The sequence below is a fragment of the Tamandua tetradactyla genome, chromosome 16, assembly GCF_023851605.1.
Source record: "Tamandua tetradactyla isolate mTamTet1 chromosome 16, mTamTet1.pri, whole genome shotgun sequence".
Classification (NCBI taxonomy): domain Eukaryota; kingdom Metazoa; phylum Chordata; class Mammalia; order Pilosa; family Myrmecophagidae; genus Tamandua; species Tamandua tetradactyla.
Genome location: NC_135342.1, coordinates 77,305,924 through 77,320,456, shown reverse-complemented (window position 1 = coordinate 77,320,456; position 14,533 = coordinate 77,305,924). Strand labels below are relative to the sequence as shown.

Below are 14,533 nucleotides of genomic sequence, written 5' to 3'. Positions count from 1 at the left end.
GCATAACAGTGCCACTCTTCTACGCAACTTTATATGAAGAAGAGAATTCAAAAGAGCTTATGGGAAAGACACAGGGGATTATTTGGAGCCTCAGAAGGTTTAGGGAACAGAATCTGACAGGCACTACCAGACAAAGGGAACTAGAGGAGTAGAAGATGATTTCCAAATGTGAGCAAGACGCAGCTTTCACCCCCAGAGGCCAGGCCAGAGGAAAAGGGACAAGGGAGTAGCCAAAGGAAGTGACTCACTGACCTGACACTGGCTCTAAATTCTTGATCTCCCCAGGACAGGACTTTCCCTGTTCCCATAATTCCAAGCAGCAGTTATTCACTTTAATATGCAATTGTAGAAGGCTGGTAACTGAGGCCAGAAGTAAAAAGGCCTCTTCTACCAAATCCCTGGAAGCAGAAAGCAGAAATATTGTGGAGAATCACCTAATGGATGGATGGAGTCCTCCAACCCCAGGCTATCCTCCAGAGCAGGTCCCCAGCAGATAGAGCTGCCTGTTTCTATCTGGTCACCCGATTCCCTCTCCTCAAGTCTGCAGAGAAACCCTACCTAGGCCAACTGAGCTATGGGAGAGAGGCCCTGCCCTCGGTGAGGATGGAGAAGCCAGCACTTCCCAAACTTCAGTGAGCCTCCTGGGGATCAGGTTAAAATGCAGGTTGATTCAGCAGGTCTGAGTGGAATCCAAGATTCTGCATTTCTCACAAGCTCCCAGAAGATGCTGATGCGTGGGCCAGACTTTGAGTAGCCAGTTCAAAGTGTCAATTTCCTCAGCTGTAAAATGGGGTAAATAATCCCATCCTCAAACTCTCATCACCAGAAATAAATAAAGCATGGTGTGCCTGTTTGAAAGGATTATGTACCCTAGAAAAACCCCATTTTTATTCCACTCCAATTTGTGGAGGCAACTTCTTTTAGTCCCTATTCAGGACTGTAGGTTGGAAACTTGATTGATTATCTCCACAGAGATGTGACTCACCCAACTGTGGGTGTTAACCTTTGATTAGAGGGAAATGTGACTCCACACATTCCAGGTGGGTCTTGATTAACATAGTGGAAGCATTTTGGAAAAGCTACAGAGCCAGGGAAGCACAAGAGTCCATGCAACCAGAGACCTTTGGAGATGAAGAAGGTAAATGCCCCTGGGGGACCTTCATGAAACAAGAAGCCTGGAGAGAAAGCTAGCAGATGTCACCATATTCACCATATGCCCATTCCAGTTGAGAGAGAAACCCTGAACTTCACTGGCCTTTCTTGAGTGAAGGTAACCTCTTGTCAGTGCCTTAATTTGAACATTTTTATAGACTTGCTTTAATTGGGACATTTTCATGGCCTTAGAACTGTAAGCTAGCAACTTAATAAATTCCCCTTTTTAAAAGCATTCCATTTCTGGTATATCACTTTCTGGCAGCTAGCAAACTAGAACACACGGGTTCTGAAACTGTTGTAACTTCTAAAGGACTTGTTCTAGTTTGCTAGCTGCTGGAATGCGATATACCAGAAATGGAATGGCTTTTAAAAAGGGGAATTGAATAAGTTGCTAGTTTACAGTTCTAAGCCTGCAAAAATATCCCAATTAAAGCAGTCTACAGAAATGTCCAATCTAAGGCATCCAGGGAGAGATATCTTGGTTCAAGAAGGCCGATGAAGTTCAGGGTTTCTCTCTCAAGTGAGAAGGCACATGGCGAACATAGTCAGGGCTTCTCTCTCAGCTGGAAGGGAACATGGCAAACACGGTGTCATCTGCTAGCTCTCTCTCCTGGCTTCTGGTTTTGTGAAGCTCCCTGGGAGGTGCTTTCCGTCTTCATCTCCAAAGGTCGCTGGCTGGTGGACTCTGCTTCTCCTGGCTATGTCGTTCTGCTGTGCTCTCTCTGAATCTCTCTCATTCTCCAAAATGTTTCCTCTTTTATAAGACTTCAGAAACTAATCAAGACCTACCCAAATGAGTGGAGACATGCCTCTACCTAATTCAGTTTAACAACCATTCTTGATTAAATCACATCTCCAGGGGGATGATCTAATTAGTTTCAAACATACAATACTGAATAGGGATTAGAAGAAATGGCTGCCTTTACAAAATGGGATTAGGATTAAAACATGGCTTTTCTAGGGTATATACATCATTTCAAAACAGACAGGACTCTAGTTATCATTCCTGGGTGTCTGCAGCACATTGCCCAAACACACCTGAAACCCAAACAAGTATGATCTAGGGAAGCAGTGGCAGAGGAGAGAAGGTGGACCCCCAGGGCCCCCAATGATATTTATCTCCTACAGCCAGGCATGACAGGGAGAAGATGCAATTCAACAGTCCTGTGTCCAAATCTATTTCTCTTTTTGGCTCTTGCTACAATTTTGATGGGTCAAAGTTACTCACATGTAGAAATCCACCAACTTTCTCCTTCCCCAACTCAAGAAGAGCTTTCAAGCATCAATGAAGGCAGAGCAGGGGTGTTATGGGTGAGAAAGGGAACTCTAGGCTAGGACAAGGAGCCATTGCTAGCCCTCTGAGCGTTCCCAACACTGCAGAAAAAAAGACTTGATGTGGAGTAGACACATGGATAGGGTCAACCGTGACCCCCTGGAGCAGATGACACCCTTGGCATTTGCCATTCCAGAGATGCTTGTAGCTTCTTATTGAAGACAGTGGCATCAGATACTCTGCCCAATGGCTTTCCCTGGTTTATGGCCAGAAGTGCCAGGTTGTTGATTCTCCCAAGAGAAGCTATCAAACATTAACCAAGAGATTTGGTAATAAATAGCCCAATTTTCTCAACCTTTAGGAGAGGCAACTCACCTGAGTTGTGTGTTCAGTCTCCATGAGGTGCCCAGTGGGATTGAGCCCCAGTTTCCCAAAAAGATATCTAGTTTTTCAAAACTCTCTGTATAATTTTCTCCCTTTCCCTATTAGATCAGTTTCTTGTGGCTGCTGTAGCAAAGTACCTCAAGCTGGGGGACTTAAAACAATAGGAATGTATTATCCTGCAAGTGTGGAGGCCAGAAACCTGAAATCAAGGTGTCAGCAGGCTCTAGAGGAGAGAGGCTCTAGAGGAGAATGCTTCCTGGCTCTTCCTGATTCGGGTAGCTGCAGACGTTCCTTCATTTGCGGCTACATCATGCCAGTTTCTGCCTTGATGGTAACATTGCCTTCTCTTCTGTGCTCCCTCCTACAGAGATTCTTATGATTGCATTTAGGACACACCCAGATAAGCCAAGATAGTCCCCATATCCCAAGAGCCTCAATTTAATCATACCTGCAGAAGCTGTGCCTTATGATGTAATATTTACAGGTTCCAGGGATTAGGACATGGATATCTTTGGAGGGAAATTTTTCAGCCAACCATGCTTCCCAGACTTCCACTCTCATACTGGAGCTTCCTGAGATCACCTCCCAAATAAACGTCTTACACACAAGTCCTAGTCTCAATGTCTGCTTCTGGGGAAATCCAAACCAAGACAACTCCCTTAATTGTTTGAGAACATGGCAAAAAACTGGAATTTCAGTCTGTGCTATGCTTTTCTTGTATGCTATTTGGCAGGGTCAGATTTCATTATTTTTTCATATGAGTATCCCATTATGGCAGCACCATTTTGTTGATTTTTTGTTTGTTTTGCCGGTTTGTTTTTTGGGAAGTGCATGGGCTGGGAATTGAACCTGGGTCTTCCACATGGCAGGCAAGAATTCTACCACTGAACCACCCTTGAACCCTGTGTTATACTTTTTAAATACACAATCACCATGGAACAATTCTACATGGGCCAGGACTTTATTGGGGCTCCACTATGAAACAAGGGTCCCTCCTCTTGGCAAAGTTACCTCTGCTTGCCAGCAGATTCTGCTCCTTTCTGCCTTCTCAGGAGCTCTGCACCACTGGTAACCCCCCTCCACTGACCTGCTGTTCCACTTCTGCCTCATCACTGGCTTCATCACATTGACAGTCACTCACTCTTGAGTCTCTCCCACCCTATAAAGAAAGTGATACCATCAAATGAAGAGCAGGTGGACCCAGGTGTGTGAGGTTGAATGATAGCTGGGAAAATCACATCAACCTCACACTTTGCCATTCAGTTCCATACAGACTCTCACCAACATATATACATAATTGGGGAAGCTCAAAGGATGACTTTTGCCTCTCCCTTCTTGACCCCTAGCTAACAAGAAGCCCCAAAATACAACCATCCAGGAACACCAAGGGGCTTCTCCAAAGTCTTCTTCCAAGGCTTGTGAAAAATGTCAATGACCAAACAAGTGTGCGTAGGAGCTAACAGCCTAGATGGGCATCATGAAAGCTGATAGTCTACTATCCCATTGTCCTTGCCTTGTAGAGTAGAAGTATTTCTAAAATCCCTACTGTTTATGTGAGGAAATTGAGTCTTGCAGAGACTAAGTAATTAGCTTGTGGTCTGACAACTAGGAAGTGGGGAGAACTTCTCACCATGACCCCATACCACTGCCCATAACAGAAGTGAGCTCTAGACCCCCCATCACTGCTTTGGGGATCAGTAATGAGTCCAGGCTCAGCTGATTAGGAACTCTGTTCTATAATCACTGCAGATCTCTTCCTCTGACACCCCAAGTGCCTCCCAGGGCCCCACAAGTCTCTGAGCTGCCTTTGAAAGCTTCCTGGAGCCTGCCATGACAGTTGCTTAACAGTGACAGGAGCTCAAGCCCTAGCCTGGACTCAGAGTCCTTCCCCAGAAAGAGAAAAAGGAGGCATGATTCCAGCCAAGGAGTGTCCACGCCCCTCTTGGCTAGAGTCAGCCAGCAAGCACCTTATTATGCTGCGAGAGTAGGCGCAGGCTTCGTCAAGCCCATTCATCATTGTTCCGGAAAGTCCATTGCTTTGACACAGCAGCCTTGATGGTGTTTCTTCCGCTGCTCCCAGCTTCAGCAACCTGGAAAGCAGAGCGATGGGTCATCAGTTTCTCCGTCATTAGGGTGAAGGGGAGAGATTCTCCTGTGGATGTGGCCTCCCAGTGTGAGTGAGCAAAAGGGCAGGCTGAGGTTTTTAATTTAAAGGGCTGGCTCATGGAGGCCTGTCTTCAAACAGAGACAGCAAGGAGATGAATAGCACGGCAGCTCGGAGCTCTGGGAGTGTCCTGTTGCTTGGACTCGGGAGAGGCAGGGATATGCCTGGGCTAGGCCATGATAGAGAGCTGAGTCACTCAGGAATGGTGAGAAAGCAGCCACTTTTGTCCACAGAAGGCCATAAGCAGTGGAAATTTCAGGCTGCCCAAAGAGAAGATATGGCAGCCAGCCTAATGGGAGCTCAGCTACTGTGCTTAGCCATGCAAACTCTGTGACCTCAGATTGAGTCCTGCCATCTTGACTTTCCTTGCTGTGTAATCTTAGACACATGACTTATCTTCTCTGAACCTAGGTTTCCCACATTGTGAAATGGAAATGATAAAGGTACCCAAGTTCACTCGGCTTTTGGTTAAAATGGAAGATCTTATGTACATACAGTTCCTGGCATATAAGTAGTCAAAACGTATTAGCTATCATCAGCTTCATCTTTGACAAATGTGATGCTCAGTAATGGGGACTTGCTGTCCTAGAGATGGGAAGGATATCTTAGGGTCTTCAAAAAGTCTACACTGTCTAAGCAGTTTTCCAAGCATGGGAAACGGAGGGCTTTATTAAGAGATTTAAGAAAAAAAAAAAAACACCATTAGAGTAATGCTAACTGTTCTAACAAATAAACCTCAAAATTTCAGTGGCTTGAAGATACAGTTTATGTTTTACTCGTGTAACAGCCAGAGTAGGTGCTTGTTATGGATTGAATCATGTCCCTTACAAAAGCACAATGAAGTCCTAATCCTTGGTTCTGTGGACGTGAACTCATTTGTAAATAGGAGTTTCGATGCTCATATGAGGATTGGCCAAACTAAATGAGTGGGCCTTAAGCCAATATCACTGTAGCCCCTATAAGCAGAGGAAATTTTGACACATTAATCCTTATTAGCAGAGGAGGTCTGGACACAGGAAACAGAAGGAGACAGATCACCAATGACAGAGGTACAGACTGGAATAAGCCTGCAAGCCACCACCACAACACTACAGACTTCAGAGAAAGCATGATCCAATACGAGACCTTGATTTTGGACTTCTAACCTCCAAAACTGAGGAAATAAATTCTGTTGTTTAAGCCACCTCATTCATGGTATTTGTTATAGCAGCCCTGGAAAACTAAGACCTTGTTCCTTATTGGTGGGTAGCTCTGCCATCTTTAACCTGTGGTCCCCATGTTGCTCTGTGTAAGGACACTTAACTGTGGAAAGAGAAAGAACACAGGAGAGTGAGTGGGAGAGGATTTTCATCAGCCAGGCCTGGGAGTGGTGCAAACCATTTCAATCCAGAATCAGTTGGCTAGAATGCAATCACATGGCCTCATCTAGCTGCAAGGGAAGCTGGGAAATTTCATCTGTCCATGTGCTCGAGAGAAAAAGGAAATGAAATTTGGTGAATAAAAATGAATAATTTGAATGCCTTCTTTTGAGAGTCTAGGCCCATTTCTGGATCTTTCTTTCTAAGACTGGAGGTATTCTGACTACAAAGGCAATGCTGAGTCTCTTTATCCTGAAATTTATCACAGTCATGTGGGTGCCAGCCAATCCCATCATTCCTTTCAGCCTGACTTTAGCTTGAGACATAGTAGGAAAACGTGGGGAGTTTCTTTTCCTAAAAGAGTAGTGAGTCTAAAACATGACATAAATGAGAGGCAAGGGAGGCTGACCTGAGTTTTTCTTGAGGATGAAAGAAGAAAGAGAGATACAATATCAAAAACTGGATTTTGAAGAACTTTGATAGGCACAAAGCCTCCTCAGTTTTCCCTGTGTGCCCATGAGGTGACACATGCCCCCATCATTTGGGGCAAGCTGACCAGATCATACTTGCTTTGAGATCAAGCTGCTGCTAGAATCTGTTATTATGACAGCTGGGGAAATATGAATTGATCTCTGAATGAATGATTGTATCTGCCACATTGTCACATTTTCAAGCCTGAAAATGGTGATGGCCTGATTTCCCAGGATAAGGCTTAGGTTTTAAATGACAATCCATTTAGCTTAGAAAAAGAAAAGATTCCAAACTGTTCCATTTAATCTATTTGTGAACTATCATTCAAGTGGTGTGAAGGTCATTTAACTAGCTGATCAATTTTACTACCTGGGCAGTGACATCAGGCATTCCAGGAATATTGAAAGAGTCACTCTGGTCCATTTTAGAGAAGACCTGTATCTGATGGCCAAGTACATGGAGATACAACAAATAGCTCATGAGTAACAATTTAGATAGTCAATAAAAAAAATGCATTCTCTAGGTTTCAACTGTATTGCACAGACATGACACTGATCTCACTCTGTATCAGTTCTCTCATCTATAAAAGAGAAATATATACCTCCCTGTGTAGACTACATTATTATTCAGTAAATATTTACATCCCCACCTCAACTTCCATGGGAGGAGTTCCCTTCCCTGCCCCACTAATGTTGGATTTGGTCATGTGACTTGCTTTGGCCAACGGAGTGTGGGTGGAAGCAAGAGAGTGCTGTTTCCATGCCTAACCCTGAGAGGCACTGTGTAGTTCTGCTTACTCCGCTGAGAGTTTCTAGCTTTTACCAGGAAGACCTTCCTCCAGGTAAAGTCTACCCTTTTCATCCTGTGCCCAAGAACAAAAATATGTGAAGCAGAGCCTCCCAAGACAACTCCAGCTCCCCACAGATGTATGAACAAGAAATAAAAGTTCATTGTTATGTATCACCGAGTTTGGAAATGGTTTGTATACAGCATTATTGTTGCAATAGCTAAATGCTACGCTCTCTATATGGCAAGAACATAGTAGCAGCATAAACATTTTATAAATTATATTAGGTAGAAGTTTCTTAGGGACCCTCAGATTGGAACAGATCATTGAAATCAAGCTCTTTTCAGATTGGGTCTATGAATCAGGTACTAGGAAACTTGCTTTACTTCTCATAGGCTCTGTGCTGGTTTGAAAGAATGTATGTACCTTGAAAAGCCATGTTTTAATCCTAATCCCATTTTGTAAAGGCAGCTGCTTCTTCTAATCCCTATTCAGCACTGTATGTTTGAAACTGTAATTAGATCACCTCCCTGGAGATGAGATTTAATCAAGAGTTTCTGAAGTCCTAAAAAAAGAGGAAACATTTTGGTAAATGAGAGCGATTCAGAGAGAACAGAGCAGAATGACATAGCCACGAGAAGCAGAGTCCACCAGGCAGGGAACTTTGGAAACGAAGAAGGAAAATGCCTCCCAGGGAGCTTCATGAAACAGGAAGCCAGGAGAAGAAGCTAGCAGATGAAACCATGTTTGCCATGTACCCTTCCAGGTGAGAGAGGAACACTGGCTGTGTTCACCATGTGCCTTTCCAGATGAGAGAGAAACTCTGACTGTGTTCACCATGTGCCCTTCCATTTGAGAGAGAAACCCGGAACTTCATTGGCCTTCTTGAACCAAGGTATCTTTCCCTGGATGCCTTTGATTGGACATTTCTATAGACTTGTTTTAACTGGGACATTTTCTCAGTCTTAGAACTGTAAACTCATTAAACTCATTAAATTCCGGCAGCTAGCAAACTAGAACAGGCTCCATCTTCATTTTCCAAACAAGTGCAGTGGGGGCTTAGAGCTCATTTTGTCTTTCAATTGGAAAGTTTATCACTTAATATCTCTGAAGTCATGTTGGTCACACAAATATGGTCTTGATAGTGCAAATTTCCTCCTTCCCAAGAAAGACTGTGATAATGGCTCTGGCACAGATGGAGCAGATTTCTTCAGAGAAGGAAAGCAGCATTTAGGTAGGCTAATGCCCTCCCTGGTGAGTCACTGTCTTCTTGTTTGGGGTTTCTGGGCCCCCATTTTGGATACAGAGAGACTCTTCAACTGAGATTTATGACGTGGAAACCATCAACAAGAGCAAATGAATCAACCTGGGAAGCCATCTTGCCCTCCACATAGTATACTTCTTTCTGCTTCCCCCATGCATTTACCCTTTTCTTAAAATCATTATTTATCTGATGAACCCATATTAGAGTGGTTTCATGGGTATAACCAGCCAAAGGGTATCACAGTACATATGTTGATATGATTGCTGCATTTGCTTAAATATGTGATTTTACTTATATATTTTTTAGAAATAATCATTCCTCTCCATTTTGAATATGAACAAGGGAATATTAGTTTTGTTCCAATCATGTTCTACATCATGGAGAGCCTTGAAGCCTTCCTGATTGTCTGTGCCCCACTCACAGTCCAATAGGCCTCCCCTCTCCAGCAGGAGGTCCAGACAAGAGGGAGTGTGGCTGGCATGAGAAGGTTCTACATGGAACACTGCTGCTTTCCCTCCCTAGCCATGCTCCCCTCCATTTTCAATCTACACTTCTTTCCTAGGAAATCTCCATTCCCATGGTGTTAAAGATCAACTTTATTTTGATGACATTTACATTTAGACCTCCTTCCCAGACCTCTCCCTTGAGCTCCAAATTCATAAAACCAACTACCTGTTTGACATGTCTACTTGGATGGTTTATAGGCATTTCAAAATAAGATGTGTAAGTGGAATTCTTGAGCCACCCTCCTCTCCTCACATTCATATACCATGCCTCCAGATCTGACTTTTCTCTGACCTTCCCCATTCCCAGTAAATAACATTTTCATCCTTCAGAGGCTTAAGCTAAGAATCTGGGTTATCCATGCCCCTCCATCTCCCTACAGCCAATTTCTTACATACTGATTGGAGTTGTTTCAAAATACATGCAGATTCCATCCCATTCTCTCCATTTCCACCATTGCCATCCTAGTCCAAGGCCATTGTCCCTTTTCTGGACTTTTATGACACCTTCTGTCTGGTCTTCCTCATTCCATTCTCTGCACAGTCGGTGATTTTAAGAAAATATACATGTGTCAGGCCATATCATTGCTCTCCCCAGAACCCTATATCATGGGTGACTTCCTATATCATGCAGAACAAATTAAAAGTTCCTTCCTTGGCCTACAATATCTTGTCCAGTCAACATGCCTTCTTTCTCTCTGATCTCACACCCTTTCACCCTCTCCCTCGGCTTCCTTGTTATTCCTCAAACAGGCTAAGCCTGCTCCTATGTGCTGTGCTTCTCCCTTCCCCAGACACCCTCATAACTCAACCCTTCATGTAACTCAGTTCTTTACATCAAATGCACCAAATGCTTTCCCTAACTAAGTGTCTAACATAGACTACCTCTCTCCCTGTCTCAGTTTCGTAGGGATGCTATAACAGAGTACCACAAAATAAATTGCTTAAAATAGCAGAAAATATTTACTCACAATTCTGGAGGCCAGAATCCTGAAATCAAGTTGTCAGCATGGCTGCCCTTCCTCTGAAATCTATAAGGGAGAATCATCCCTTGTCCAATCCAGCTTCTGGTGTTTCCCAGCAATCCTTGGCATTCCCTGGCTTGTAGCTGCATCACTCCAATCTTTGCCTCCATTTCCACATGGACTTATTTCTTGTCTTCCACTTTGTATGGTGTTTTCTTCTCTGAGTCTTTGTCCAAATTTCCTCTTCTTATAAGGACACAGGTCATATTGGATTAGGGGGAGCCCTAATCCAGTTTGGCATCATTTTAACTAATAATGTCTTCAAAGACCCTATTTCCAAATAAGGTAACATTTACAGGACTGGGTTTAGGACCTATATCTATTGGGGAAGGAACATAATTCAACCTATACCCCCCACATACACACCCCTTCATCTGTCCCTTATCCAACCTTATTTTTCTCTAACATCTGATTTAGTATGTGTGTGTGTGTGTGTGTGTGTGTGTGTATGATTATTTACTTTTGACTCCTTCCCTCTAAATATAATCCCCATGAGAGTAGAGAGTTTATTTTTGCTCACTGCTCTCTTCTCAGTGCCTGACCAATAGGAAGTATCCAATACATATTTGCTGAATAAATGAATAAAAGAAGAAGAAAAAGCATAGTATATACATGTACTGGCTCACAAACAAGGGGCTTGCTAATCATAACTCCTCTAGGAAGACTTGATAGAGGATGGAAAAGTTAGGCAATATCTTGAGGAGTAAATTGGCATTGACCTAGAGGACAAAACATCAGTCCTTCCCAGATCTAATATTCCCTGGGAGAATGGAGAAAAGTGAGTTTGTGGATCAAGAAAACTGAAAACATTCTCACCTTGAGGAAGCGTAAGCAAAGGCTTCTTACCTTGGGCCATATCTATAGTGCAGATACCTGCTAGTTGACAATTCAGTTTACTGAGGTTTTCCCAGGGCTGTTTGTCAGTGCCAAGCAAGGCAAGTGGGAGAAATCAAGTGTAATTGAGACAATTATCCACACTGAGTAAGGAGCAAAGACCTTTTTAGAGGGTGATTTGGAACAATGGAAAACCAAGTTCATCTAAATTTCATTTTAGGAATGCAGAATATGTCACCTTCTACTGAATCATGCCCTAATTGTGTCCCCACCATGTTCTAGGCATGGAGGGCACAGTTTTAGCCAGTTTCCCTGAGATTCCATAGTCAGTGACCCTAATTATTGTAACACACTAACCAGGGATGCAAGGATATTATAGCAGGTAGACTCTACACCCTCCAGGAAAGGGAAGGAAAATTGAGCAGAGGTCAGTTACTCTAATTCAAGCCAGTTGGCTTTCAGACAGACTAGTAACTAAATATGTGTACAGTCTACAGATTATTGATGACAGTGAAGATCATAATTTTTCATGATTTCAGGCCTTTTGGTAGTACCCTCTCAAACTAACTTGCAAACTGCTTTAACCAGAATGACTAGAGGCCTGAAAAAGTACTTGAAAAATTCTTCCTCTGTTAGAGCTATAACACCCCATGAGAATGTATTCAGGCACAGGAAAAAAGGGAGAGGCATATGAAAAAGAGCAGGCTTGTCCCAACAAAGGTCATCCTAGACAGTCCAAAGCAGACATGCTAAGTGACTGTAGATTCATGAGTGCACCCAGCCTGGATCAGCTGAGCCTGGACTAGGTCAGAAGAACCGTGAGAAGTAATAATTGGCTGTTGAAGCCACTAAATTGTGGAGTATTTTGTTATATAGCAATAGCTAACTGAGACAGGGTAAAGGCTTTTCTTCTGAAGAGGACAAAATGGAATTCTGCATCTAGGAGGATCTACATGTGTACTGATTATTTCTAAGCCCTCTGGACCAAGAGTCTATTGGATGTCAAAGCATCTAAGAACTTCAAAGGGGATGGATGCACTGGCTGCCTGAGTATGGTTGGATCAGGCATTGGGTTAGTTCCACTTCTGAAGTCTGGACTGTTCAGTAATTTTATTTAAGGCATCTGGAAAAACAATTCAGGCTGATGTTGATGGCTGTGAACCTCAGGAAAAGAGGAAAAAGAGAAGAAGCTCTTGCTCCACCCATATGAAAGTATGCACCTAAGTAACCAAGAGGCAAGGCATGCTGCTTGACAATCTACCTTCCTGTGTAGACTCAGCAGCCACCCAAAGGAGACCTTAAAAAACAACATTGACAGAAAAACAAGCACAATTTCAGACTATCCCTTCTAAAGTTTTATCTGTGTTCGATGGACATGGATAGATATTCCTCAGACAGCAGAGATTTCTCTCTCAGATTCACCCTCTCCTCAGAATAAAATCAGCTGGACAGATTTTTCCTTTCCAAATGTAAAACATTGTTTCCAAACAAAGAAAGGGAGATGTTTTCTACAGCTGCTCCACATCCATTATGTGTTTACAGAAGCATTGTTCATGAGGTTTTTATGATGCAAAAAAATAATTAAGATGAGAGGCACTTCTTGTCAATGAATCTTCTTTGTTTAAACATGTTTAGCAAATGGGCAATATCTCCTGTTACTTAGGTTAGCATCCAGAAAATGTTAGCACTTGATTATAAAATCAGCTGCTAATATGCTTAATGACTTCCCATTATACCCAACAATAACTGCAGTGTGCTTTAAACATGCATTTGCACTTATATTCCTTTGACCTATCAATCAGAACCTTGAAGCAATTACGCAATCAGGCTCTCCTCATTTACTAACAATTGCCCAGGTTAACCTGGGGGACCTTGCATAAGAGAAGGAAATGCCTTTTTGAGGGAACAGCAGAGTCTTGGCTCACAACTCAGCTCTATCTTCCAGGAGATCAGAACCAGTATATTTAATATTCACTACCTTGCTAGTGAACCTCAAGTTTTGATGGGGAGGATCCTTTGGGCAAAGGGCAACACTGGTGACTGAAAAGGGTTCAGTGGAGATGAATGGGAGATGGGACATGTGGAAGCTGAGCCATGCCTGAGGGCAGAGGACAGAACCTGGTACTGTTCACACCCCCAGTCCAGGACAACTACTGTGCATAGTAGTCTCTGATGGTCACATTGTGGGTGTCCACCATTGTGGGTCTTTTACAACCCTCCCTGCACCTCCACACAGTGAGCTACCTGCAAAGAGAGCCCAGCCCCTTTCAGCTGTTCATGAGCTGAGTTGGGGACCACTAATCCCATCCTGTGCCTCCCACCATGGTTTCTCCTGCTCTCCATCCTCTTGGCCCCTCACTCCGGGACTTATCCTCCCATTTCTTCTCCTTCTTGCCTTTCCGATCCATTGCTCTGCACCTGAATAGCTCGAGGCTCATCTTTTCCTCTCTTACCCTAACTCCCATCATCCCTGTTTGAGTTTTCCTCCCTCAGGCCGTGCTTCTCCCGGTTTGTCTCAAACTTTGGATTTCCTTCTCAAAAAGACAGCCCTCCCAATCAAGTTCCCTGCAGACATTTAAGTATAAACCAGATTAGTTTTGCTTTAGTTCAGTGCTTCTTGAACTTTAATATGCATGCATGTCACCTGAATATGAAAATTTTCATAATCATATTAAGATCTGGGTGGAGCCTGAGAGTATATTTCAAACAAGCGCAAGGGTTTCTGAGGATGCTAGTGCAAGGATAACACCTGGAGTGGCAAGACTCTACCCCAGGGTTTCTCAACCTTGGCACCATTGAAGATTGGAGCTGGATAATTCTTTGTTGTAGGGAAGAGGGCTGTTCTGTGCATTGTAGGAATTTAGTAGCATCTCCGACCTCTATCCACCAGACGCCAGTAGCACCCACCTCACCTTCCCCCAAATCGTGACTACTGATATTGTCTCCAGATCTTGCCAAATTTCTCCCAGTAGGGAGTAGGTGGGGGGCAGGGGAGTGATTTGCAAAATTGTGACCAGTTGAAAACAACTCCTGAAGCCTACATACATAACTTTGAGCATTGCTTCCCAGTGCTTTTCCTGCCACAGCCTATGCAGAGAAGGAAACACAAGCAAAACACCATGGTGTATCAGGTAAAGTAGAGGAGGGAGTTTGCTGAAGGTGGTGACCATTCCAGGGGCATTAGCTGCTCCAGGCCCATGTTGGTGGTCAGGACTAGCTACGGAATTGGCGAGGCCCAGGGTAAATGAAAATTTTTCAAAAATTATTAAGAATTTCAAGACAGCAGAGCATTAAATCAAGCACCATGTGACCACA

General features: G+C 43.5%; 1 long non-coding RNA gene across 1 annotated transcript in view; it reads right to left on the bottom strand.

The window, feature by feature from the left end:
- Positions 1 to 3,791: 3,791 nt before the first annotated feature.
- LOC143659825 (uncharacterized) overlaps positions 3,792 to 14,533 on the bottom strand; it is a 185,716-nt gene continuing 174,974 nt past the window's right edge. Inside the window, exons 3-4 of the long non-coding RNA XR_013163769.1 lie at positions 4,780 to 4,902; positions 3,792 to 3,971 (exon numbers count right to left, since the gene is read on the bottom strand). This is a non-coding gene — a long non-coding RNA (uncharacterized LOC143659825). The remainder of the gene's footprint in view (positions 3,972 to 4,779; positions 4,903 to 14,533) is intronic.